Below are 27,862 nucleotides of genomic sequence, written 5' to 3' on the forward strand. Positions count from 1 at the left end.
AGTCATTTTATAATTTTTTGGTACCCGACGATTAGGGAATACGGAAGGATCGGCTAACAATTCATGAAAATAGGTAGGGCCTTTCCTGTTACAGATGAATTTGCCCCAATACTAATTATGGATTTGATAACACTTCATTGAAGGAACTGGTATAGAAATTACATTCATGTCAATTACAGAGCATTGTGAATATTATCAGTAGTACTTTTTCACTAGTTCGGACTTCCATTGTCTATTATATAAAATGATTTGAAATCCCTGAAACAACTAAAAAAGAATAATTAAAAAGAATAGTTGAAAATAACAATTATATTAAGCAACAATAAACCTGAAATGAAATGATAGTGAAATAACCTACAAGTAAAATTATAATAATTGAATAAATAAAAATTAAAGGAATGCAAAAAGAAAATAATAAAAAATAAAAATAAAAAGTGTAGAGATTCCAAGTCACGTTAGTTCACGACGTTTCGATTGTTGGTATCTACAGTCGTCTTCGGGTGATAACTGGACTGATTCCTCCGAGAGAAGAATATTTTATAGGTCGTTGAAATACTTTCACTTTCTCCACTTTCCATTTTCCGCTTCATTGATTCCGTGAGAGATGACCGATTTGGCGGGAGTTGGTCATTTTTCGTTTGATGATGGGTTTCCATATGTTTCGTAGATCTACGCTGGCCTGGCTGAATACGTTGTTGAACAACATGTATGCGGCTTCCTTAAATTTTCTCCTGAACCAATGTTCCTCTCTGTGCAAGATCTCAGCTTGGGACCACTCGATGTTGTGTTGATGGGTCCAAACATGGTCTGCTATTCCTGATTTGCTGGTTTCTCCTCGCTGTGTGTGCTTCTTGTGCTCGGCAATGCGAACATTCAATGGCCTCTTAGTTTTACCAATATAGGATTTTCCGCACTCACAGGGTATCCGGTAAATGCAATTCTTGGAATCGCAGTCCGCGTTTGGGGGCCTGGTTTTCGTGAGGCTGCTACGGATAGTGTTACCGGATCTGAAACAGGTTCTAATGTTGTACTTGGAACCAATTCTTCTTATCCTCTCCGATAATCCTCTGATGTAGGGAAGTGCAAGCACTGGTTGTGACGGCTTCTCTTCCTTGCGAGGCTCCTGCTGTCTTTTAGCCAAAGTCTTTCGTACCATCGCTTTGGAGTATCCATTCCGCTGAAGATCATTTTTGATGATGTCTAGTTCCTTCTCGAGACCTTCCTTTGTATTACAGAGCCCAAAAGCACGGTCTAATAGAGTACTTTTTATTTGAACTCTTCACTTTATTTCTCCAATATTCATCTTCGTTAGAAAGAGCAACAAGAGAACGCATTTTCTCCTTCTGCCTTCAGATAGAATTATCCTGAGATTTGTGTTTTATTTTGAATGAATATTCCGTTGGAAGTTCGCAATCCAGCTCAATCAAAAACAAAGGCATAAAAATAAAAGGTTGCCAACGACGATGCTCGGAAAGTGTAGTCAACTGCTTGATTCTATTTTAATGGCAACGAGTTCATTTTAATGAATATTCAAATATGTTTTGGAAACGAATCCAATTTCCAGCAAATTACTCAACTATCAGATGCCATAATCCAAAATGACAAGAATGTTCCGAGAAATATCTTGTTCCATTATTTTCTTGATGAATATGTAAGCAGGAGAAGAAGGGAATAAGAAAATAAAACAAACGAGTTTTTAAATCACTTGAGGCAACTTTACATATTGGGCAATATTCAAAACGCCACTTTTTTCCGCTTTATTCGAGTGAGAAAGGAAACTCTCGAACTGAAACAAAATAAATATTTAGGGGCAGGTTGCGTTTACCGAGATTATACTGAAGGTTGCTTAATAACCCAGAAGACTTGAAGTTCATGGATTTACCTTAAACATTTTGAGAAAACGTGCTTCACTGTGACTTAAATCTAACACATTTCACATTTTCTGGTGATATATTTTGTGTGATCATTGCGTAGTTTGGAAATGATGACCCAGTTTCTTCTGTTCCCAACTGAATTTTTGAAAATTTCATCATTAATGCCACAATATTGACTATAGCGAAAGTCTGCTCAGAAGCTACAAAAGTAGCTACAACTGAAGTCGGCTACAACTGTATAATGGGTCCAATAACAACTTCTGGCACAAAATAAGGTGAATAATCCTACCAAAAATATGAGGTCGAAGTTTGTAGGGTTTACAAAACCGCGACACGCGTTTCGCTATACAATAGCTTTCTCATGCGAAAATCCTAATTTTTGATCATTTTTCACCCACTCAAACAATAATAACTACTACCAGATAATTAATCTACTGAGTATGAATACCTAGTAAAAGCAAATTCAACAGAGAAGAGTTATTCATATCGATTCGATATTTCATAAGATATTGGGATTTTTAAATTTAATAATGGAATCTGTATCTATATTATTTTTACGAGCTTCAAATATTCTTTCAATTTGACCTACCTGAAATATCAGACGTGATCTACACGAAAAGTTGTGAATTGAAATATAGAACTGCATCATGGAGTAAATCCAAAACAAGCACTACCAATTACCAGTACTTAACACTCACCTCTACTCGCATTTCACTAACCAACTTGTTGTCTTCAAGGTATGAAGTAGACTTACTACTACCTTACTATTTCATCTCCTGAAGAAGTCAACTTGCTTGGTGAAACATGCATCAATTATTTTTCAGTCTGTCTGCTCGGTCGATTGTAGATTTGATTTTTTTGAAATAGGAATTTATGCATGTATAATTATCGTGTATGTCTATGTCTTTGTAAAATTAAAATGTCATTTGGTCCCTTCGATTGACTGTCCGTCCTCTTTCCTTTTATAATTTTGTCTTTCGATACTTTGGCCATATTCAGATCTTCAACGTATTATTCTGTTGTCTAGATGAAAAGTTGTTTTTGTTTAATCACTGTCCCTTGAAATTTCATTGCGAAATTAATGGTGGATGAGGTTGAGTTTGATGAAAGCGCGTTTAAATCGCATTCATCAAATCATGGCGAAGGTGACGAGAACATTAAACAGGTGACGCGTATGGTTAAACAATCAGCAGGATTTCCACAGAACGAACACAAAATTTACTGCAAAAAGCCGTCATGTGATTTCACTTGACGAGTTTCTGCACCAAACTGAAATTTCGAAATAAAATACAACCCATTGAAATGTTTGCCATTTGACCGGTTTCAGCATAAAACGGTGTGATTGGAGTAGATCATTCATAAACTGACAGGTTTCAGGAATAAACGATGAAATTTTTATTATTATATTCAAAATAATCTGAAAATGAATGTTGACAAGGTGTGCTACGTGTTGGGAGAGCTATCATGGATTCTTTCTGATGTTATTGCCTATTCATTTGACTTATTTCACAATATTAAATCCAATTTTCTGTATCTTTCGACATTTTTGGCAGATATAGTATGTGCAGTGCTATCAATTTAGTTTTGTAAATGTCTAAATGGGGTTCGTGAATTATTTTCAGCATTTTTGCGCGCAAAGCAGTCAGCACAATCATTTTGTTACAAAAAAATGAGACCGTCTGACAAATTCATATTTTTCTTTAGGTCAAATCAATGTGTCATATCAAGAGATAATTTTTCATGATTACACGGCCAGTTATTCTGAAGAAAATATTTTATTTGAAACAAAACAGAATACCTAATAATTTAATGTTGGCTTCGAAAATATATTTTTTTCTTCAGACATTGGTATATTATTGTACAATGTATGGACGATGTATTCCATTTCTGAATCATATACATTTCTCTACTAGCCAAATATTCAATTTACATATCATATTTCAACATTCTCAACAACATTCTTTGAAGCCTCCCGCTATTTTTTTCCAAATAGTCAAAATTGAAATCAATTGTTCATGATCAGAGTGCACTTTCACTTCATGTCAACAGACAAAACAGACACTTCATGTCAAGTTTTCCCAGGCAAAATGGCAAGTATGTATGTATGTATGTATGTTTGTTTGTTTGTAACTCTCAAGCTCGGGATCTGTATTTGACAGAATTATCGACATTATTGTTTGATCTATTCGCAGGTAGATGGCGCTGTACGTAACCTCTTTGATATATCGACATTACTGATCTATTCGCGGGTATATGGCGCTGTACGTAACTTCCTTGATATATCGACATTATTGCTTGATCTATTCGCGGGCAGATGGCGCTGTACGTCCCCTCCTTGATACAATTCGAACTCACTTCACATGTATTTCTTCATTCGAACATTTTTTTTTATTAAAATGCGTGCCTGCTGCCTTATTTGTAACCCTCCTTCGCGCACCTGCTGCCTTGGGCTTGGCAGCTGATTTTCAGGCTCCCTCTCTGGAATCGGTAAATATCAATGGCCATTTTTCTAAACAATATACGGCTGATTGATCTCAAAGTTCAGATAAAATATAGTCTAAAAAACTAAAAAACACGCTTTTGAAGAACATCGAACTAAAAAGTTTAAAATATTTTTAAAAAACCTTAAAACAATAACGAACGGAAAATACTAGTATTATTGTGAAAAAAGCGTGGGCGCTTTGTGCCATATTTTTTATATATCAAGCGCCCGTCGGGCATATCTTTTGTCTGTTTTTGTGAGACATCTAGATGCAAAAGAAACTGGATGATCCATTTTTAGTGAAACACATCCTAATCCATTACCTGATGCATAACCCTGTATAGTGAATACTTGATTTGGGTCGAATATCTTTTACAGTGGACAACTAATGATTGATGATTTGAAAATATTCAATTCCGTTTCATGTTATTCGTCCAGCAAAATGATATATTTTCTGTAGTGAGTGGTCTGTGATAAATTGGGAATGACTTTAAAAAAATACTAACCCGAGAGTTCCAAAAAATTCCACGTTGCTAGTAGGTGGATTAATTTCTGCTATAGCCATACTATTTACTAGGTTAGGCCTAGGCACACCAGATATAATTTGTCTAATGAATCGAACCTTGTTCAACTTGTTCACCATGAGTTTTTCCGGAAATTTTCATGCAAATGATATTCCAAAATGAACACGGAGAACCAGAAGTAAATAAATTGGCACTCTTTTCGTCAAACTAATTGATGAAAACCATTAATGGAAAAAAAATTGTGTACAGTCAATTGACTTTATATCTGTACTCGTTGGTATGTTGTAGTGCATAAGCGAAGAGATTTATCAGGTTTTTCTAACAACTACGAGGGCATATTTAGAAAGTTTCATTTCACAAAATCCAGGAATTTCACCCAGTTCCTCAAAAACCGACGCATACTTCTTATAGATTCTAGTCAAAGTATCGGGTTAGATATTCAGATTATTTACTCTTTTGATACAATTAAATGAAATACAATCATGTGAGCCCAATAATCGTTCTGATGGAAAATCAACAAAGTGTTCTTTTTTTCGATGGATCACTTGTTCGGGGCATGTTGATATAAACAGTTCTGACGAAAGAATGTTTTTTCTGGTGCTTTCACAGAATCAATCTCTTGTTCCGGTTTCAACATTTTCAAGCGCCTTTCACTCAGTTCAATACTCCTGCTGTACTCCAAAATTTTTATTATATCCAAACCAACATTTTTTATATGGCGTTGTTGTATCTGTTCATCACTGACACCAAGAATCTTTCATATAATCTCATACACTTCGACTTCGAACAAACAAAACTGCAAAGCTTGCTTTCTTTCTGAGAACTGTCAAAAATGCGTCGAATGATCGATTGTACCTCTGATCCATTGTAATAATCCTCATGTTCATCATAAGCTCCAATGACATAGTCAAAAACTTTTTTGTTTCCTCTTCAAAAGTGTTTAAATATTCAAATTTCGATCTCCAATCACACTTAAGAGGATACGAAACCGTGTCAGATCACTAATATTCTTATAAAATTCATTCTAGATTATCCTTATCCTCATTTGAAAAGTTTTGGATTCGTTACTTAATATTGATTTGAGTGTGATCATGTTTTATGGATTAATTGAAGTATTGTGTGGTTCAGGGTTTTATTTTTTTATGATTCTTTCACGTTTAGTTATATTTCAGAAGTACAATTATTCATGTGAGCTGCTCTCTATATGTGGCTGCTCAAAGCAATCAGACGGACTTTCATTTTCCGAAAAATATAAGTTTTTTATTATCGGTTTTAATGAATCATTTTTTTTTCACAGAGCCGTTCAACTTCATAGAGAGTATCATTTGTGTCTTTTGATATTGTGAAAGTTGTAGAAAACTAATGGATAGTTATTCTAATAACTACAGAAATACTTTCATTTGTTAATGTTTTTTTTTGTTTTCTGAGGTCTATGATTGTTCAGGAATCATATGAAATTCGTGTAGGTTAATTCTTGTAGGTTGCATTGATTTTTGCATTGATATACGAAACGAGGAAAAAACTGTTTTCGGTTTTGCACTCCTCCGTAATTATACAAAAATGTGGAAAACTTTTGATGGAAAGAAGGTAATCAAGCAGTGTTTCTAGTATAAATTGATAGGGTATAATTTTAGGAGAGATTAATTTTTGGAAAAAAAAGGTTTGGGCTTTCTACTTCTACATCTTGATACAGAAAATGTGGGAATATTCCAAAGAATGTATTCAAAATTCATTTAGAGAAGAGCAACTTCAAATGAAACAAAAAACTTTTTGTTCACACAAGAGCTTGCAAATGAAAAAATTCCAAGAAATACTGCATTCATTTATTTTTAGAGTTGCAATATTTTTCGCGGAACGGGTGTTTCTAATTTGTTTATATGTTTGCTTCATTGAACGATTTGATATTTGTTTCACTTACACTGTTTGTAGAATGGTTTCAAATTTTTCTCTTTCAAAATGGAATTAAAACTAAGTTTAAATTGAAAGGGATATATTTTCAGGAGAGATATTTGGAAAGAAAGAAAGTAATTGGCTTTGCACTTCTTCCTCTTTTTACAAAAAAATGTCGGAATCTTCCAAAGGAAGAAATTAAATTCTTTCGAAACTACTTTTATTAGAACATATATAGAAAAAAACATTTTCGCATATTCAGTTTGTACCTCAAATATTAGTTGAGTAATTGAATCAGATATCATTCTCAGGATTGCTACACAATATAATATATAAAAGAGGTAAAATTCCACTTACATGGCGGGCATCGATGTTTCGGAATGAGACACTTGTCTTATTAGCCCTGCAGCACTAATATAGATAACATTACAAGATGGAACCCTTAATTCGTTAATTAAATTGAGATTTTCTGTCAAGAATGATTTTGATGTATGTAGTAGCATCGATGACAGTACGTAATGACATTCATTCGCTTATTTAATTTGATCCCATCCATAAGAATCACGTTCAAATTGAAAGAGATATACAGCGTAACTCACGGTCGATGGTAGGTTAGACGTTTCTGGAAAACGCAAAGCATGATTTTTCTGAAAATTTCACCTCTCACATTTCCTTACCTGTTCTATCGATCTAAAATATTTTCAGCATTGCGGCGTTGCCTCTTCTATCAAAATGTCCTAGCAATTATATTTTTTAAATGGAACACCCCGTATATTAATACATTTTTGGAATCGCTCTAGTATTTTAATACTTTTTTGTCGATAATGTCCTATACCTGTCTCTATCTGTTTTCGAGATAAAAAATAAATTGTGCTAAATATGGTCCAAAATATAGCCTTAATTGAAATCAAGTACATCAGTACTCTCAATTCATGAAAAGTTGATATTTTGATAATAGTTTTGACAAACTCGAAATATTCAAATAACACCAAGAAATCGACTGCATATCATACAGGGCGTGCTAAAATTACTATTAGTTCCATTGTGCATAAAAGTAGTCGAAAGTTCATTTTTTCAAATAAAACTCGCTGTATATTACTCGATAAATTGAAAGATGGTGAAAAATGCTTCAAGATGATATACATGTTCCTATACCTGAATCGTCAAGTTTTTTTAATAAAGCCGTTTTTGTGGAAAAATAGTTATTCTCGTTTTACCTACAAGTGTTGAAAGTGGCATTTTATTTTGTGAGTGGGGATTATTGCAAAACGAGCGTCAGCAAGTGAAGCAAAATAAAGTAACTTTTAACAAATGTATCATACAATTTTTTTTGTATAACGTTACTGCTGATAATAAAAAAATATATAGGGTCCATGGGATTTGAACACACGATCTTTGGATTACAAGGCATATGTTACAACTACATACGCCAACTCACGTTATTTTAAGGAGGATTATTGGTTAGTCATGAAAGACTTTCTACAGTTGGACTGAATACTACTTCGTCATCGTCAGTAACTTCACATGGATTTAATATTACCTATAGCACGAAATGCATGTGTGCACTTTTCTAAATGATTTTTGGTAGGTGTTCTGATTGAAGTGTTTCTATCAAAGAGATTTTCAATAACAGTTGTACAAAAAATAATTTTTAAAGAATTTGATTTCTAGGTAGCCGTGGAAATATCAAGCTTATGACAGTTTGGTGACTTTTATAAGTAATTGATAAATGATTATTGACGGTGTTTCAAAAAATCGCCAAAAATGAATGCAAATATTGATTATTCTAACGAAGTTCTTATGAAATTATTTATTATACATGGACAGTGTGATCAAATCATTGCCAGAACTTGTAGAAAATTCAACCAAATGTATCCTGAATTAACACCAATGAACGAGAAGAAGTTTGTAAGATTACAAAATAATTTCCTTAACTATGGCTCCATGTTAAAAGCGCCTTTAACATTACCAAAACCTGTTACTTCAAATGAGGACAATACTGTTAACGTTTTGGCATATTTTTATGCATAACCAGAAGCTTCCATTTGCAGTGCAGAAACGAATTTTGAAAAATCACGGAATTAATCCGTATGAATTTACCAAAGTTCAAGCTCTAAAAGCAGAAGACTTCGAACGTAGAATGCATTTTTGTGCAGGAAGATCGGGAATTTTTGTCAAAAATAATTTGGTGCGACGAATCAAAATTTATGAGGGATGGTATTTTCAATAGAAGGAATAAACATTTTTGGGCTGATCATAATCCTCATGTTACAAAAGAAATGGGTTTTCAAGAAAAATTTTACCTGAATGTTTTCTGTATTCTGAAGAACAATAAAATTTACTTTTTTATTTATGAAGACACACTGAATGCAGAGAGATATCTCCAAATATTGAGGACGACTGTAACCGATTTTCTTGAAAATTTGCCTTTAGAGGAATATAGGAATTCGTGGTTTCAACTGGACGGAGCGCCAACTCTTCCACCCAGAAAAATTCCAGAAAACTTGACGAACTTTTCGACGATCGTTGGTTTAGGCGTTTAGGGCCGTGGGATTGGCCACCGAGATCATCCGATCTCACGCCACTTGACTTTTTTTATGGGATGTTTGAAAAGAAAGGGTAAACAGTACTCCAGTGCCTACCAAATTAGAATTGCGACGGCGAATAATGCGGAGTTTTGAAGATCTGGATCCCCAGGAAATTGAAAAATCAACCACAAGTCGCGTACAAAAAAAACATTTCAAAGTGTTTAGAATGTAATGGACAACAATTTCAGCATTTATTGTGAAAATATGATATTTTGTTTTCAATTTTGTTATTTTGAATCATCCTATTCTGTTATTGTCTGTACTTTCACAGGTTTGAGCCCACAAAATCTTACTTTTTACCTAGAAATGACTAATTTTTGATACAGTTGTTCCCTGGAATCTTTGAGCCATAGTTAAGGAAATTATTTTGTAACCTTACAAACTTCCTCTCGTTCATTGATGTTAACTCAGGATACATTTGCTTGAATTTTTTACACGTTCTGACAATGATTTGATCACTTTGTTCATGTGTATAATAAATAATTTCATAAGAACTTCGTTTGAATAATGGATATTTGCATTCATTTTGGAAGATGATTCGAAACACCGTCGATAACTCTTTGTAAATTACTTGTAAAAGTAACCGAACTGCTCTAAGCTTGATAATTCCACTTCTATCTAAATCCAAATTCTAAAAAAAATTATGTTTCTAGAAGAAGCGACTTTATTGAGAAAACTTGACGATTTAGGTATAGGGACATGATACATCATTTCGAAGCATTTTTCACCATCTTTCAATTTACCGAGTAATATACAGGGGGTTTCATTTGAAAAAATGATCTTTTGACTACTCTTATGTACAAATGTACAATTGATTTTAGCACGCCCTGTATGATATGGAGTCGATTTCTTGGTGTTATTTGAATATTTCGAGTTTGTCCAAACTATCATCAAAATATAAACTCTTCATGAATTGAGAGTACTGATGTACTTAATTTCAATTAAGACTATGTTTTGGACCATATTTAGCACAGTTTATTTTTTATTTCGAAAACAGATAGAGATAGGTATAGTATATCATAAACAAAAAAGTAATAAAATACCAGGGCGATTCCAAAAATGTATTAATATACGAGGTGTTACATTAAAAAAAATAAAGTTGCTAGGACTTTTTGATGGAAGTGGCAACGCCGCAATGCTGAAAATATTTTAGATCGATAGAACAGGTAAGGAAATGTGAGAGGTGAAATTTTCAGAAACATCATGCTGTATGTTTTACAGAAACGTCTAACCTACCATCGACCGTGAGTCACGCTGTATATTTTTTGGAGAGATCAATTTTTGAAAAAGGAAGGTTCTGACTTTCCACTTCTTTATCTTTCTACAAAAAAATGTACATATCTCCCAATCTTCACATGAATGTGAAGATCTATGATCTTCTATGATCTATGATCTCTATCTATGACACTGGTCTACAGTGGTTTTGTTGCCCTAGATATACTTTTGATTTTGGGTATATTTATACTCACAATTCATGAAATTATCAATGGTTTTGTAAGATTTGCTCTCATTTTCTTTTAAATATTTATTTTCATTTTACATTACAAAAATTCGAAAACAAGAAACAATATAACAGATATATTTATAATCTCAGTTTTATTTGGAAAAAAATATGATACTTTGAAGTAAATAGAGAGGGAAATTTCGAAAACATGTTATATTTCCTTGAAAAGCCTTTTAAGAGCTTTTCTTTTATAATTTTTCAGAGGACAATCTCTTTTTAAAAACCATCATGTGACAATCCCATCGACCCTGATATCTTTCTTCCATTACTTTTAGATCCTGGTGGAACCGCTCTCCCTGCTCCTCACTATAATTCCCTAAATTATTGCGAAGATAGTGTAACTTGATACTCATATTTGCTCCTTGAATCTGAAAGTTTGTCAGCATATTTTGTACAATTTCTTCATAATTTGGTGCTTTATGATTATCTAGGAAATTTTCGACTACCAACACTATAACTTTCCCAAGCTTTACTTTCCGGAACAGTCATAACTTTAATAAAATCAGTGTCTTTCATCAATTGCCGTATTTGAGGAACATCAAATATTTCACCTTTCAACTTTTCCATACTAAGTTTTGGAAATTTTCTACAAATATATTTTAAACAATCTCCTTCCTTGTCCAAAGCTTTTACGAATTTCTTTATCATTCCTATCTCAATATACAATGGTGGAAGTATAATTTTGTCTCTTCTCACCAACGGCTCTCTTATTACATTAGCTTTACCGACAGTTAAAGAATTTCTTTCAGGCCAAACATCTTGTTCCCAGTGACGTTGCTTTGCTCTACTGTCCCACATACAAATGAAGCGAGGGTATTTCGTGTATCCACTTTGTTGACCAAGTAAAAAATTAACCATTTTTAAATCCACACAAATCGACCGTTGATGCTCTGAGTAATTGATTTTTTCTGAAACTAATTTGACATTTTCATATTCTTCTTTGAGTTTTGTAGAATGGGCAATTGGAATTGATGCAAATTTATTTCCATTATGCAGTGAGACGCATTTTAAACTTCTTTTACAGCTATCAATAAAAAGACGCCACTCAGTAGGTTTGTATTCTTTCAAACCCATGCCCAGAAGCAGCTTCGCAATATTATTACAGTATACAAATCCTTCATTTTCATCAAAAAATTGTAATAGCTCACTTTCTCGCGTTCTGTACGTTGTAATTGTAACTGTCGGTGCCAGTAAATTTTTTTCTTTCAATCTAGAAACTAACAGTTCTGATCCTTGTTTTGATAAATTTAGATCACGTATTAAATCACTGAGTTCATTTTGAGAAAACAACTTTGGCGTAGATGTTTCACCCTCCCATTCATTTCCACTGGTAGACTGATTCGATTTCTGTGAATTTGGCAACATCATTGTTTCTGAGGGCATGCGAATCACTTTTGAAACATAAATAGGCCGATGGAGATTTTCACTGTGTAAAACAGGACATTTTGTAGACTGTAAGTCTGGATATCTCCACGTGTGATTTCGATTAAAACCTTCAGCATCTACTACGTAAAAGTAACAATCATCGAAATGATTCTTAGGCTCCATCCAGATCATAGGAATACCAAAGTCTAATCCAGAACTTTCTCCTTTTTTCCACAACCGCAAAGACTCAACGCAAGACTCACAAACTTTATTAGGAACCCATGATTCATCTACTTTGTCCATTTTAAAACCGAAATATTCAGCATAAGTTCCCTTAACAAAGTCTGTGATATTTCTTTTTTGTTTTTTTGATATATAAGTACCACAAATATAACAGAATAAATCACTAATATATTTGCACTTCCTTCCTGACAAACTCATGTTTGAAAAGACAAAATAATCATGACTGAGAAAATAATTTTTTTCACTAACCGATTATTATTAAAAATACAAGATACTTAAAAATCATAAAAAAAAAGCACATTCAGTACTTTCATGAATATATTCGTGATTTAGGCACTCGAAAACATAAAAATTTGTAAAAATATCCAGGGCAACACAATTTTTTTTTTTTGTAGAGCTATGTGATCTATGATCCCTCAAAACAACTGCTTACATATAAACATTGAATCACAAGAAAAAAAAAACCTACGAAACAATTACTTTCATATGAACAATGAATTATAAAAAAACACATTCGTTTTCAATTTGTACTTCAAATATTTTGGTGAATGGTGAATTAGAATGCCAAACTCTTTCTTTCCTACAAATAAGTTTTTTAACGTATTTTCAAATATTTTGCAATAATATATAAATATTTCAACACTCATATTCAAATTTATTAGTCAATACATCGACGCTGCGTCGAAATGTAATAAAAACGACTGGATATTACACTCTGGGAAAAAGCTCCTTGCTAATTCATTTTCTCGAACAAATATACATCAAACAGCGAAATAATTCGTGGAGGCTTATTCGATATCTCCGACGATAAGTCCATCAGTCGTATTTTCACAATTGGTTATAGTCTAATCAACAAGTTCAAAAACATGAAAAATAGAGATAAAGGTCCTAAAAATATGAGCGATAGCTCATTCGATTCGGAATCACCTCTGGTTGAAGGATTTTGGTGCAGGTGAAAAAATTCAATTGTTATTAACAAAATAAGATTAACAATAAATGGTATTTAGTTTTTCGTTAATAACTCAAAAAATATTAACATTTAAACAATTTTGAAAAAAGCTCTTTAAAGAGGAGGAAATTTCCGATAAAAAGTGTCGACTCCCGAAACTCTATCTCCATTATTTATAATTTTAATTTGACTTTGAAAATAGGGTTCCACGTGGCTGTTATGGCATGCGCGCGCTGCCGCTGAAGAGAGTTTATCAAAAAAAATAATTTTTTTATAACATAAAATGTCATTTTGAAAATTTGAAAAAATTCTAGTATCTTCTTATCACTTGAATGAATCGAGTCCCGTAGAAAAAAAGTTTTATCACCATTTTTCAAAAAGTTATTCAATTGTTAACTAACAAATTTTTTCCCAATCACCATTGGCATAAATAATAGGATAAAAGGTATAAATAATTGTCCTATAAATTTTAAACTTCGTGGAGCCCTTTTGATATATATATATATATATATATATACTTCCTACGATCCTGCGATAAAAGTTCATAAAAATTTATTAATTTGTTAATTATGATTTTTATATAACTATTGCAAAATGGAATATCTAAAAATTATTGATAATTTTTTTTTCAATTGATATTCAGCTTTGTATGTTTTCACATTGATCAATGGCAGTTATTAACATAGGATATGAATTTTTTACGTGATTTGTTTATTGAATTGTTTCAAACAAATAGAGAAACTCAATATTTTTGAAAAATTTTTTCTGATATTTTGTTGTCTCGAGATGATTATGATTTAAAGAAAAATCTCAATTTTAATTTTTAATTGTTTAAAATCGATTTTTTTATATTTCGATTGTTTAAATAATTAGTTAAGAAATTATTTTGCTTTCAAAAATCATAATTTACACTTTCAAATAGTTTGGCAAAAAAAAATTTTATTTATTATTCAATTGTTTATTAGTTTAACAATTTTTTGTGAAAGAAAGTTTTTGGCTTTCTACTACTCCATCTGATACAAAAAAAGGGATGAGAGAATCTTCCAAAGAAAGGAAGGAAGTAATCAATTTGAAACTCTATACATGAATGTGTAGATCATGCAAAGAAGTAACTTTCAGACACAAACTGGAAGAAAGTCCTCCTGAAACAGCTACTTTCATATAAACATTGAATTACACGAAAGAAAATAATTCTTTCGAAACAAATACTTCTATATGAACACTGAATTATACAGAAGATACTTTTCTTCTGTATAATTCAGATGTATATGTATGGATGTATATCTGATGTCTGGTAAGAAATTTTTTCACTAAATAGGGGAGATATGCCTGAGATGGCATACTGGCTGAGACGGCATAACAAGTGTTTTATTCAAACCTATTTAAATTTGGCGCTGTTCTATCCGAAAACTATCATGCTTGAGCATTTGGCAACAGTGTGCAAAAGCCATGCGTTAGATTCGTTTTGGCGGCAGTAGGCTAGTCAGTCAATTTTGGCCTCATAAAAGTTTTTATGAACTGATTAGAAGTTGCCTCCTTATTGATTGTTGTTTGAAATTAAGGTAAGTCCCAATACGTATTTGTGTCTTTGGTGGCTTAATTAGTGTATTAGGGTGTCGTTAAAACAAAGCTACTGAAATATAAGTTAGGAAAATGATTTTTCTGTATTTGTGTCTGGGATGGCATACTATTTGTGTGGACGAGATAGCAGCGTATGCCTTCTCATACAAGTATGTATGCCATCTCATACAATCATATTTATTTTGTTAATTTGATGGCTTCTTTCCAAAATAGTTATTGATTATTACAATAATGGGTAGGTACAAGAGAAAATCATCCAGACAGAATTGTTCCTTTTTCTACGTTGAGACGTCGAGGTGCTAACTCAAAAGGTGCCGGCAAAGGTTATCTGGGAGGCCACAAAATTACTTTCTCCAAAGAATTAGAAATTGAGCTAGCAGAGCACATTAAAACTTTGGAAACTTAGCTTCTTCAGGATGTCAACTTTTGATTTACGAAATGATTGCCTAGGACTGAGTAGGAGGGTTTAGGCAACGGAATCCGTCTGTACTCGTATCGCTCAGAACACCAGAATTAACTTCTGCTGCTCGTGCCCGTTCTTTCCACAAAGTGCAAATTGGAAATTATTTTCAACGTTTATCAGATGTCATTCATCAGTACTCGTTTGAAACTGTTCCTTCTAAAAATGTTAAAATCTTCGCTTCTTAAGGCCGAAAACAAGTGGGTGTTCTAAGTAGTGCTGAAAGGGGGCAACATGTAACAGTAGTATGCTGTATAAATGCCACTGGGTCATTGATGCCGCCCTCTTTTATTCACCCCTATAAAAATATGAAAAACGAGTTAGTGGATCATGCGCCACTTGGAGCGAAAGGACTGACTCAAGAGAAAAGCTGGATGAATAGCGATATATTTTCAAAATGGATTGAACATTTACAAAATTTGCTGAAGCAAATGGTTTCTCTTCAACAGGCATTTGCCCCTTTACTGCAAATGTCATTCCTGACGAGATGTTTTGTCCTGCCGATGTTACTGATTTACCTAATGATGAAAGTATCCAGCGAGAACGGACGAAAGAAGTTGTTTCTATTGCTCCACGACCATCAGGTGTAATGAGTAATACGGGTGATTTCGATGAAAATAGAGAAATTGGGAGTATTTCTGTGGCAGAAATATCACCATTACCTAAAGCGTCAGCTTCGATTCACAGGTATTCTCTGTAACGCGAAAGACCTGTTAATAGAAAAAAAATGAAAATAGGGAATTAATAATACCATCCCAAATATTGACTTAGTCAAGCAGCTAGTTGCTGACAAGATAGCGCAAGCACTAAGGAAATCCACCCGAGCTGCAAAAACGATCGTAATACCTGAAGACTCTGAAAAGGATAGTAACGATTTGGAGATTGAAAGTCACAACGAGGATGATGTTGTATGTATATTTTGTAACAAATTATATTCCCGTTCTCGTGCGGGAGATACATGCGGGTACGATGTCAGACTTGTTTGCAATGGGCTGAGACCGAATGCGCCGGCGTATCTAAAACAACAAAAGTATTTGTTTGAAGGTGGTTGACAATGTTTCGTGATGTATTTCATCATTTCGGACTTCCCTTGTCTAATATAATATAAATTGATTCGAAATCTCTGAAAAAAAAAAGATTAACCGAAAATAACAATTTTATTAAACAAAAAACTGAAATGACAAAGAAATAACATACAAGCAACAACTGAAAAAATAAAAAATTGAAATATTAATAAAAGCTGAAAATAAAAAAATATTAACAAAAAACATTCAATAATATTTTTTAATCTTCAGCTTTTATCAAAATTTCAATTTTTTATTTTTTTTGGTTGTTGCTTGTATGTTATTTTTTTTTTTTTTTTTCGGGGATTCCAAATCAGTTTATATTATTATGACAATGGAAGTCCGAACTGATGAAATACAACAAAAGTATTTGTTTGCGATATATGCCAACTTTAGTAGGCAGTTTTACACTATATCAACTCACCAACAATTATGTTGATGAGATGGCATATGAAGAGTTTTTTTAAAATTCTTATAAAAAATGCATGAAGTTTTTCGAAGTAATAAAGTTATGTTTCAATAAATAAGATTCTCAATTGTTCATTTCACTCCTTACCAATTCTGTAACTTCAAGGTGCTACTAGTATGGAAAAAAAGTATGCAATTCTCTTCTGTTTTGCATTTTAACCAATTTGATTGATTGATTGAAACGGTCACATATCTCTGTAATTAATGCTAAATATTGGTTTAATGCAGGTATTTTGCAGTTGTGGAATCAAGACGAGGGGCATAGACGATATCGTAATAATTGAACATAGATAGAATCAGAACGTCTGAAAGGGTAATTTTGAGTGACCTACCAAGATAGTGTCTGTTTGAATGAGAGTATTGACTTGATGAACAAATCTGAAGTTGTAGTCTATATGAAGTCTTGACCTTTTTATTTTATCAGTCAATTCCACACAATACCCATCAACATGCAATTGAAAAATAAGAATTGAAACTTCCTATATTACTGCAGTTTCGTCCTATTCGGACATTTTCAAAACAATCAGACTTTGATTTAGACTCTTCTCACGAGTCAGAATTGGAATGAGTCTCTGATGTGGGCATTTTTAGGTTAGATATTTTTCTATTGGTAAATCTGGTAATACTGTTTTCCATTATTGATGTGTCACCGTTTTAATTTCATCATAGCGACTCAGCACGGACCTGCGAATGGCACCCGCGGTTATCCGAACTGCATCCCCCCTTATCTTTATGCAACGACATGGCATTTCGATTATCGGCCGCAGCGCAGAGCAAGCAATAAACATCCTCAAAACCATATTCGTAGCCTCGTGTAATCGTTAAAGGCACATTTGACCAGACCTTATGATTTCGGCGGCGCTAATTAAAACAATAATGTCGTTAAAATTAACAATCGCTTAATTGGGTCCGGTTACTGATTTTGGATTAACGATGTATATTTCATCGAAAGATCTTGAATATGTACTCTGCGACCGAGAATAGAGTTGTGTTATCGTCTATCGGAAACATTAATAAAGTGAATTTTATAATGTTACTTCACTTTAGATTTCTCTTGTCCATAAATCGATCAATACAGGGTGTTTCAAATTCGATCCTCACCATTGGGATCTCGGAAATTATGAGAGATACGAAGATGGTTAAATTGGGGCAAAGTTGCACGTTTACCTGACTGACAATATGCCGTTAAGAATGTTCTGAAATTCTGAGTATATCCTGGGATATCCGGAAAAAACATAAATTTCGGAAAATTATTATTTTTTTCTGGTTTTATTTTTCGAAGGATTCGAAAATAAATTGTACAAACAATGTCTAACTTACCCCATACATACCTCATTTACCAAATTTTCTATAGTTTCCTGGTCCATTCTGTCTCCGTATTTTTTCCTCGGCTTTTCAAATGAATGAACTCGGTGAGATTTTGATCCAAAAACTTGAATATAGTTCGATTTGGTTGTCGTCTTTCGGAATACTAGTCTATACATTTCCGATGTCCTGACACTGTTTCTATCGTATTTGTAATAAATTTGTATCATATCCCTTTTTTATTCATTCGTGAAAGCCATTTTTCGCCAAAAATTCAATGACTTGTACAATAACAAAATGTCATTGAGTGTAACAAATTGAAAGTCAAATTTAGAAAGATCAAAGTCAAAGCCTATTTTTCGAAAAATAATGATAATTTATGATACATCATTGCACAGGTAAAATCTGGTTCTATTCAAAACAGTAAGAATCCAATGTAGCGCCCATAAGAAAACATAAAAACATAAAGTTGATGATGGTGGCATGAAGACGAAATGTCGGACATCAAATCTGAAAACACCATTATATAGCAGGAAAAAGTGGCAATATGGAAGTGCAATTTATTTTCGAATCTTTCGAAATATCAAGCCAGAAGAGAATAAAAACCATTTTCCGATATTTTGTTTTTTTCCGGATATCTCCGGATATACTCAGAATTTCCGAACTTTCTCAACGGCATATTGTTAGTTAGGTAAGTGCGCAACTTTGCCCCAATTTAACCATCTTCGTATCTTTCATAGTTTCCGAGATCTCAATGGTGAGGATCGAATTTGAAACACCCTGTATACGATAAAACAGAGACGAAACAAAACTATATTCAATGAATAACTTCGATATATTTCTTATTCGATTGAAAAGTTAGGAGAAACAAGGCTTATGAATATTTCCATAGTCATTTAGGTATTAAATCTTATTTTATGCCCTGACCCTGCCTTAGTGGGTATTTCTTCAATCCAAGATAACATATATTTTTCAACTTTGTCTAAATATTATTTATATTTCAGTGAACTCATTATTTTTAACATTGGAATGGTCTTGCACGTCCTGGCATTTTTTTCAAAGGTTCGATATCATGATACCACGATACCGCCTTCTATATTGTGAGGTTGCGAGTTAGGCCCTGTATCCGAAGTTTCGACCAATAAATAACGAAAAACCACTCCTCTCCGCCCTGGGGTGAATGATCTTCGTGTCCGAGATTAGTGTGCTCTGAGAAGCCTGCATTTCAATATTACTTGCCTTTCTGAGGCAAGCCGGTTTGATATCAAGATTAGAGAGTAGCGAATGCATTCTCAAACCAGTGATTTTTGATGTTTCATTCGCTTTTCTCTATTTTCGTTCCACCTGGTGCACAGAAAATATATTTTGACTAGCACTATATGCATCACGGCTATTAATTTTTATCTGTCTAATGATCTTCCGAGTAGATCCAAAAACTTAGGCATGTCTCATTCTACACAACAGCTTTAACATTTACCACTCGATAGTGGTTTTTCGTCAACAACGCAGGTATGTTGAGAATGGTATTAAAACTCTCGTAATACCGCATTGTATTGTTGGTCATAGCCGATGCCGATTAAGTTGGACATACTGATAGCAACTGCTATGCTATGAGGTGTACTGCTAATGATAGCAGTACACCTCAAACTTTACTATTCAAGAACTCTTTCATTTGGAGAACTGCGTTCATGTGGAAGAAACTTCCTGAAAACGTTTTTCCAAAAGAATTTAATCTCCAGCGATTTAAATCTGACGTGAATCGCTACTTCTGCACAAGCACTGCGCTCAGAGCGCCTCAAGAATTTTCCTTTTGTGATTGTGATTTGTCATAAAAAAAATCTTCATTTTTCTACGTTACTATTATGTTTAATTGAAGTTTATGTCGACGGAATTTAATCAAAATTTCATGATTTACTTTTTCCAGATTTCTAAGAAACAGAAATACCCTTGAAGAAAATGAATGTAACGAATAAGTTTCGAAAAAATTCCTCCTTTGCGAGCCAGTGATTCGTTCAAAGAAGTGACTTTTTCAGAAAAACATTTTTCTCTGTACATAATTCATTTCAATAAAAAAGTTTATTTAATGGAGTTTCCAGGACGACCCTTCAAAAGATTTAAAACCATGAGACAATTCGTCGAAAGTATCTCTCGATTTTTAAAACATACTAATTAGAGATGTTCCGAGTTTTCCGTCCAATTTCAACGTGGAATTCGAATGGACTAGGAGTTAAATTGAACGAAAGCATATTGTTCAGATATTTGATGAATAATTTTGAACCCCAAACTTTGATATTACATTTCAATGACTTGATTAAACGTTTGAGTATACTAAAATTGAGTGGAATTAATAACTACACCCTAATATTTCGTTTTTTCATTAATTCGAAACGTGTTATGGAATTGAAACAGTCGTGATTTTGCTTTACAGGTATAATAGAAAATGAGCTATTATTTATATATAAAAAGGAATAGTGATCATCAGTTTTATGTGCTCTTCTGTATTTAAGGCACGAACTCACAGAAAATGAATATGTTGATAGCGTTTTCTGTTTGTTTCTGTAAAACTCACAAACTGTGAACGAGGGATGCTGAACAGTCGAATTGATACCATGTTTGGTAAGCAGTTAGGTTGAAAACCGAACATAGGACTGCTGGAATATACTATGCAGTCAGAAATTCATATTACATCTACATCTACTATTACATCAGTATTCTGAAGGGAAGTGTAGACAAGCTTGCAATGCACAAATTAAATTATTTAAAGGTTTCAACAATATCAGAGCGGATCAATATTCTTACAGACAGCCAGGCTGCAGTTGGGACATTGATGAATCGAAAACTGACATCGAGACTGGTGTGGAAGTTGGCTGACCATAAAATGGTAGGTCCCTGAACACTCAGAACTCACAGCCAATAACGTAGCTGATGAGTGTTTCGGACACGGATCATTAGCTCTCTATATTGCCCCTGAGCCAGATGTGGACGATTCAAAATGTGTGGTATAGGATTGGATCAGAAAAAAAATGGATAGTACTGAGAAAAACATTTGGGTACACTAATGGAAGAGTATTTACAAATGGGTCGTCTGATAGAAGAACTGAAGAATTGCTTCAACATGATAGCAATCAGCTCAGAATGATTAAGTGCATCAAGCAATTTATGGACAACCCAAACTATGTTCAGCTGAATTTCTTTTCAAATATCCTGCAAATATAAATGTACAAGTTGATGTAGGAACCAAGATTGTTGAAAGGAGGTATGTAAAGATTGGACGAACGCAATATATAAGGTAGAATGTTCCGGAGACTTGAAAGCAAATGCTCTAAAGGAGCGAAACAATTATTGAAATGGATTGGTGAATTAACTCCAATATTGACGGAACTCCTCAACTTATCACGTGTTAGGTAGTATTGATATATCATACATTTAGATCTTGATGAATCTCTAAGTTTTCTATTTCAGTCCGTATGATCTCTTTATAACAAATGTTAGGTGTTTGAATAATCCAAGGTTGTTAAAAAGAACACCATGACATTTCATAAAGGATGATTAGAGAACAGGATGATAAGAACGCTATACGACATTGCTAGGGCAAGAAAATTTTCAATCACCTTCCCTTAACCTTGTGTGGCATCAAAAGTTCAGAAAATCTGTAAAAACGCTAATAGTTGGGAGGGCTTACTATACCCTGGAAGAATAATTTCAGGATTCTTTTTGCTGAGATCTCTATCTTTGCCGGCGGTCATATAACGTATGCCTAATTCTTTATATATTTAGAGGTAGTCCTTGTAATTTCATGTACAAATTGTAAAAATTTTTTCTTTTTGTTTTTCCGGCATGTTACTTTATTCATTTACTTGGCACATCGTAGTTTTGTTGTTCAATGTTATTTGGCTTAGTGATGTAAATTTTGTTGCTTTTGTATATGTAATTATGTCCGCTTATTGTAAGTGTGAATTTATGTGTATTTATGATCTCCTTGCTAACTGTATATTTGTCATGTTATCATGGTGACTGTATGCTTTGTCATGAGAATTGTTATTCTTGGACAGTAAAGTATATTAAAAAAAACTCCATTCAGTACTAGTCTTTCATGTAAACACTCCAAACTCAAACGTTTATTATTGCTCTTATGTATTTCAGATGCAGGTTTACAGTGAGATGCATCGTATATATAATATCATCAGTACTTGTCGTATAAAATTAAATTTATCATACAGTATTGTTTCCCTACATATATTCTAGTCAGTCAAGTCGAAATAATCGCTTTATAATGTAAGTTACATTTCATTATAAGAAGCATTACATATATTATTTCTATTTCCAAGTCTATATTTCTTCGGGCTCACCTCGTAAACAACTCACTTCATTAGACCGGAGATGATCTTCAGGTTATAGTGTTTATGGACAAACAGAATTCGTCGGTGTCACGTCCGTGGTTTGAGTCCTGATTGCCTTCATTATTATATGGCGTCGTGGCGTATAACCCGTCACCAAAATCACAGTTCTTGGCGCCAACTTAGAGAGTTCAGTAACGAAGTATTTATTGTCTCATTATTTATCAATCTAAAAACTCGTAGAATGATGTTTGGATGCTAATCATAATAAGTGAAATTGAGAAAAAGTTATAAATATTCAAAATTGATGATGAATCTAAAAATATCTGAAAAATGTTGAAATCAATTTCTCACTTGGTCACTTGTGAATGAGATATAGAGAAGAAGCTTGTTATTTCATTGTTGGGTTTTTCAATTGAAATGTCGCAATGTTTTCCATATTCCACCAGAAAACTACGTTCAAAATATAGAATTATACGGAAATACGTGTCATATGAGAATACATGGCGTGCCTAATATTCAAGGAAGTTATTTTGGGATCCATTTTGTCACCTCACAAACCACAAGAGGGGACTAAATCATCTGTCGGTAACAAATAAGACAGATGGGTATCCGCGGCTAAGCTAAACAGTGGAGACGGGAGTGGGTTAAACAACTTAGCAAATTTCAAATAGATCTTAATGGGCGCCAGGTAAATTTAATCCTCCAGATACCCTAAGTAACTCACAATATCAATAACTTACCAATTAATATTGGAAATAAAAGATAAAAATCCCCAATATGATTTATTCAGTAATCCTAACTTACATGGATTAACCAACAACGCTTCTAAGACAACAATGCAATATTCACACTACTACGCGATGTTCAAATGTCCATACAAGAGCGCGGTGTATCTAACCACGAATTCAATCAGCCATAAATTACGGTAGTAACGACGCTCAAAAAAAAAAAACTACAATACGTCGAGTAAAACTACCACGAAAATTGAGTAGGTGAAATCGTAAATACTAGTATCGGATGGTAAGACAAACTCGTTTGCGTCGCGTGAGCTCAGGCGTAGGCGCATCGGTGTCAATCAGCAATCGTGAAAGGAAGAATATACCTCAATTTCCGTTTCACAAATATCTATGTCAATCAGGTATCAATAACAAACTCTTAATCAATAAACGATAAACAAACACTATATCAACAGGTATCAATAAACATAAGGGCAACAATTATTCAAATATCTCAGTATATCACAAATATTCAATTAAATCAATTATAACTTGCGTGCTCCTTTTGGGCCACCCGGTATATGGTGTTAGGCTACCCTGTAGTATGGCGGAGATGGATCACCCTGTAGCACCGGAGATGGATCACCCTGTAGCACCACCAAGATAGATCACCCTGTAGCACCGGTGGATCACCCTGTAGTACGGCGGAGATGGATCACCCTGTAGCACCACCAAGATAGATCACCCTGTAGGGCACGACAAGCTGGACCAGTAATGGATCACCAAATAAGATCCAGAAAGAAAATAAAGGAAAACAGGAACCCTTGACGAAGACAAAAAAAAGCAGGAAGAAAAGCAGGAAGAAAAACAGGAAAAAAAAAAGCAGGAAGGAAAGCAGGAAGAAAAAGCAGGAAGAAAAACCCTACGGAAGAAAATTCTCAATCAGAATCAGATGAAACAAGGTGAGATTCAACCCCCATTCAATAGGACTATTTGACTAATCAATACCCCTGGTATATTTTCATCAAGCAAAGTAGCAAGATAACAAGAGTATATTTTTGGGTGCCCTGTATAACCATATGATCCGTAAAAATCAAGAAAATTGAATGAGTGTTGAAACCTCTCTTCAATACTAATATTCCGTTGAGATATAACGATGGAACCAGAAATTACTAAAATCATTTAAAACACATTTAATGGTAAAATTCTTACCCTGGCCAAGGGGTTTTCTATACGATTCTTCGTGTGCGGTGTTCTGCACGGAAGTCCTGCTGGGACTTGATGAGTGACTGAGGGCCTTCTGTTTCTTATGAATCTAGAGACGAGAAACGAAGGTTGTAGAATTGAAGAAGTGATATCATAGCTAAGATCACATGAGAGATGCGACAGTGATTCAGACATACCTAATTTCGGAAATCCTTCCACCTGGCACGAGTTCGGTATCCACCACAAATCCTCAAAAGAGCTTAAGTTTCCGACTGCAAATATCCACACCAAAATGACCAATCAGTCTTCCACTATACAATCCTGACTTGTAGAAATAATCCCCGTGAAGGATGGCACAAATACAACCAAATATATCCTACAATCAGTCTGATGATACCCTTTGAACTCCGAACCAAGCTCACCGAAGGCTAACTTCCAAATACTAAGAGAATGCCACATCTGACAGCTAACCAGTTGTTGCCACAGTGCATCCAATCTACACTACAAGCACCAAGGGGGCGCTGTGCACAACATCATAAATCTAACAATTCCTCCACAGCCACTTGATACATCATCAACAAGTCCATGACCCATCAAAACTCCTTCTCAAAGCAATGCAACCCTAAAACAACCCTTGACAACTTGAGTAACCGATCAATCCCTCACCCGTGAACAACTGTAGAACTAGTTCGGTGTAAGTCGACGGAACGACACTACGAAAGTTCGGCAGATGTCAACCAACAGCTGTCTTTTAACCTTGTTTACGAATATTTACAAAATATATTGTTCCAACCTATTTTCAACTATTTACCAATCCTTATTCATGCGATGGAATAGAAACATATAAGGTAAGTCGCCATAACCTTCCCTTTCAGTACAAATATTAGAGCATTCATATTATGCAGAATATTTACCGAAAATATCAAACAGTATTCAGAAACCCAGAGGTAACTAATATTGTTTTTCAGGCGATATGGCTCTAATATGTCAGTAAACCTTCTGGAAGTGATGAATAACAATCTATGCAAGAAATATTCTCGGAAAGGTATAGGGAATAAGGCAGACAACGGCTGAAAAAAATGATAGGTGAAGAAAACTGAGAAACAAACAATAACAACTATTTCAACCTAGCGAGGAATTTCGGATCTCCAACGTCGATTGGCAATAGGAGAATGCGTAAGTACTGGTCAAAGCAGTTAGTCAGGGAGCATACATTTATTCTTGTACATTTCAGGTATGGTTTTCTATGGAACGGAAGATTCCCATTACTATGATGTTAAATGAATAAAATGAACTTGTAACTGAATTACATTGTTAATATCCTCTGAATAAAGATCTTAAAAGGTAAGGTAGTGGTTTTGAAAGGTCACATAAGAGCAGTTTGATCTAGTGCTAAATTGAAACGTAACAACTTCTTTGAAAATGTAGGTCGGGCACACTGACAAACCAGATGTGTCCCTAGCTGTGACGAAAAGTTCGTCATCAATAAATGACAATTCTGTCGATTCCATAGTAAATAAACGAACAATATCTACAATATTTACAAGTAAATTTAGACCGTTACAATTCCCCCCTTGCCTCAAGAAAATTTACTAGCGTAAATTTTCATCAGCGCTAGCTGACTTTAGGTCTTTCGCATTCCATATCCCCTTATAATTACCATCTTCATCTCTTAATTCATATGTCCACGGGGATACCCTTTTTTTTTTCAATATCAATGTTCCGTAGTGGTATCAATAGAATGCACAAAGATTACATACATTATCAAAAACGTCAATATTACAGTTACACTTAACAAGGACATGTCAACAATCACAAATTCACGTTTTCATGTATATATAAAAACATCAATACTATAGTTCAATAAAATAATGATAAAAACTTTAAAAACAAGCTTTTACTTAAGTGCCCTTCTCATCTAATTTGATTGCCATCGTCAGAGAATGCCGCATCTCTTGAACAGTTCCTGTAGCAATTTCTCTAACCCTAACCTCATACACGAGCTCATCTTGACTCAAACGGTTCACTAGCATTTTGCGGGACATGATAACAATCCCAATGAGACACAAAAAAAATAAAAAAATATTAAAAAAAAAGATCCAAAAAAAAATTTTCAAATTTATCAAAAAATTTTTTCCCAAATTTATAAAAAAAAGAACTATGAAGACGTTGTTTTAACGCGGCCCCACGTTGGGCGCCAAAATGTCACCTCACAAACCACAAGAGGGGACTAAATCATCTGTCGGTAACAAATAAGACAGATGGGTATCCGCGGCTAAGCTAAACAGTGGAGACGGGAGTGGGTTAAACAACTTAGCAAATTTCAAATAGATCTTAATGGGCGCCAGGTAAATTTAATCCTCCAGATACCCTAAGTAACTCACAATATCAATAACTTACCAATTAATATTGGAAATAAAAGATAAAAATCCCCAATATGATTTATTCAGTAATCCTAACTTACATGGATTAACCAACAACGCTTCTAAGACAACAATGCAATATTCACACTACTACGCGATGTTCAAATGTCCATACAAGAGCGCGGTGTATCTAACCACGAATTCAATCAGCCATAAATTACGGTAGTAACGACGCTCAAAAAAAAAAACTACAATACGTCGAGTAAAACTACCACGAAAATTGAGTAGGTGAAATCGTAAATACTAGTATCGGATGGTAAGACAAACTCGTTTGCGTCGCGTGAGCTCAGGCGTAGGCGCATCGGTGTCAATCAGCAATCGTGAAAGGAAGAATATACCTCAATTTCCGTTTCACAAATATCTATGTCAATCAGGTATCAATAACAAACTCTTAATCAATAAACGATAAACAAACACTATATCAACAGGTATCAATAAACATAAGGGCAACAATTATTCAAATATCTCAGTATATCACAAATATTCAATTAAATCAATTATAACTTGCGTGCTCCTTTTGGGCCACCCGGTATATGGTGTTAGGCTACCCTGTAGTATGGCGGAGATGGATCACCCTGTAGCACCGGAGATGGATCACCCTGTAGCACCACCAAGATAGATCACCCTGTAGCACCGGTGGATCACCCTGTAGTACGGCGGAGATGGATCACCCTGTAGCACCACCAAGATAGATCACCCTGTAGGGCACGACAAGCTGGACCAGTAATGGATCACCAAATAAGATCCAGAAAGAAAATAAAGGAAAACAGGAACCCTTGACGAAGACAAAAAAAAGCAGGAAGAAAAGCAGGAAGAAAAACAGAAAAAAAAAAAGCAGGAAGGAAAGCAGGAAGAAAAAGCAGGAAGAAAAACCCTACGG

At 34.2% G+C, this 27,862-nt stretch overlaps 1 protein-coding gene and 1 long non-coding RNA gene across 2 annotated transcripts in view; both read left to right on the top strand.

The window, feature by feature from the left end:
* The window catches only part of LOC111510728 (membralin), a 422,685-nt gene that overhangs the window by 328,537 nt on the left and 66,286 nt on the right, over positions 1 to 27,862 (top strand). The gene's annotated exons all lie outside the window — the stretch shown is intronic.
* Positions 22,081 to 27,755, top strand: LOC141485154 (uncharacterized). Its single transcript, XR_012467045.1, has 2 exons — positions 22,081 to 25,407; positions 25,528 to 27,755. It is a non-coding gene; the product is annotated as an uncharacterized lncRNA (long non-coding RNA).

The sequence above is a fragment of the Leptinotarsa decemlineata genome, unplaced genomic scaffold (genome assembly GCF_025532065.1).
Source record: "Leptinotarsa decemlineata unplaced genomic scaffold, Ldec_3_MD MMD2_tig00026307_RagTag_RagTag, whole genome shotgun sequence".
Classification (NCBI taxonomy): domain Eukaryota; kingdom Metazoa; phylum Arthropoda; class Insecta; order Coleoptera; family Chrysomelidae; genus Leptinotarsa; species Leptinotarsa decemlineata.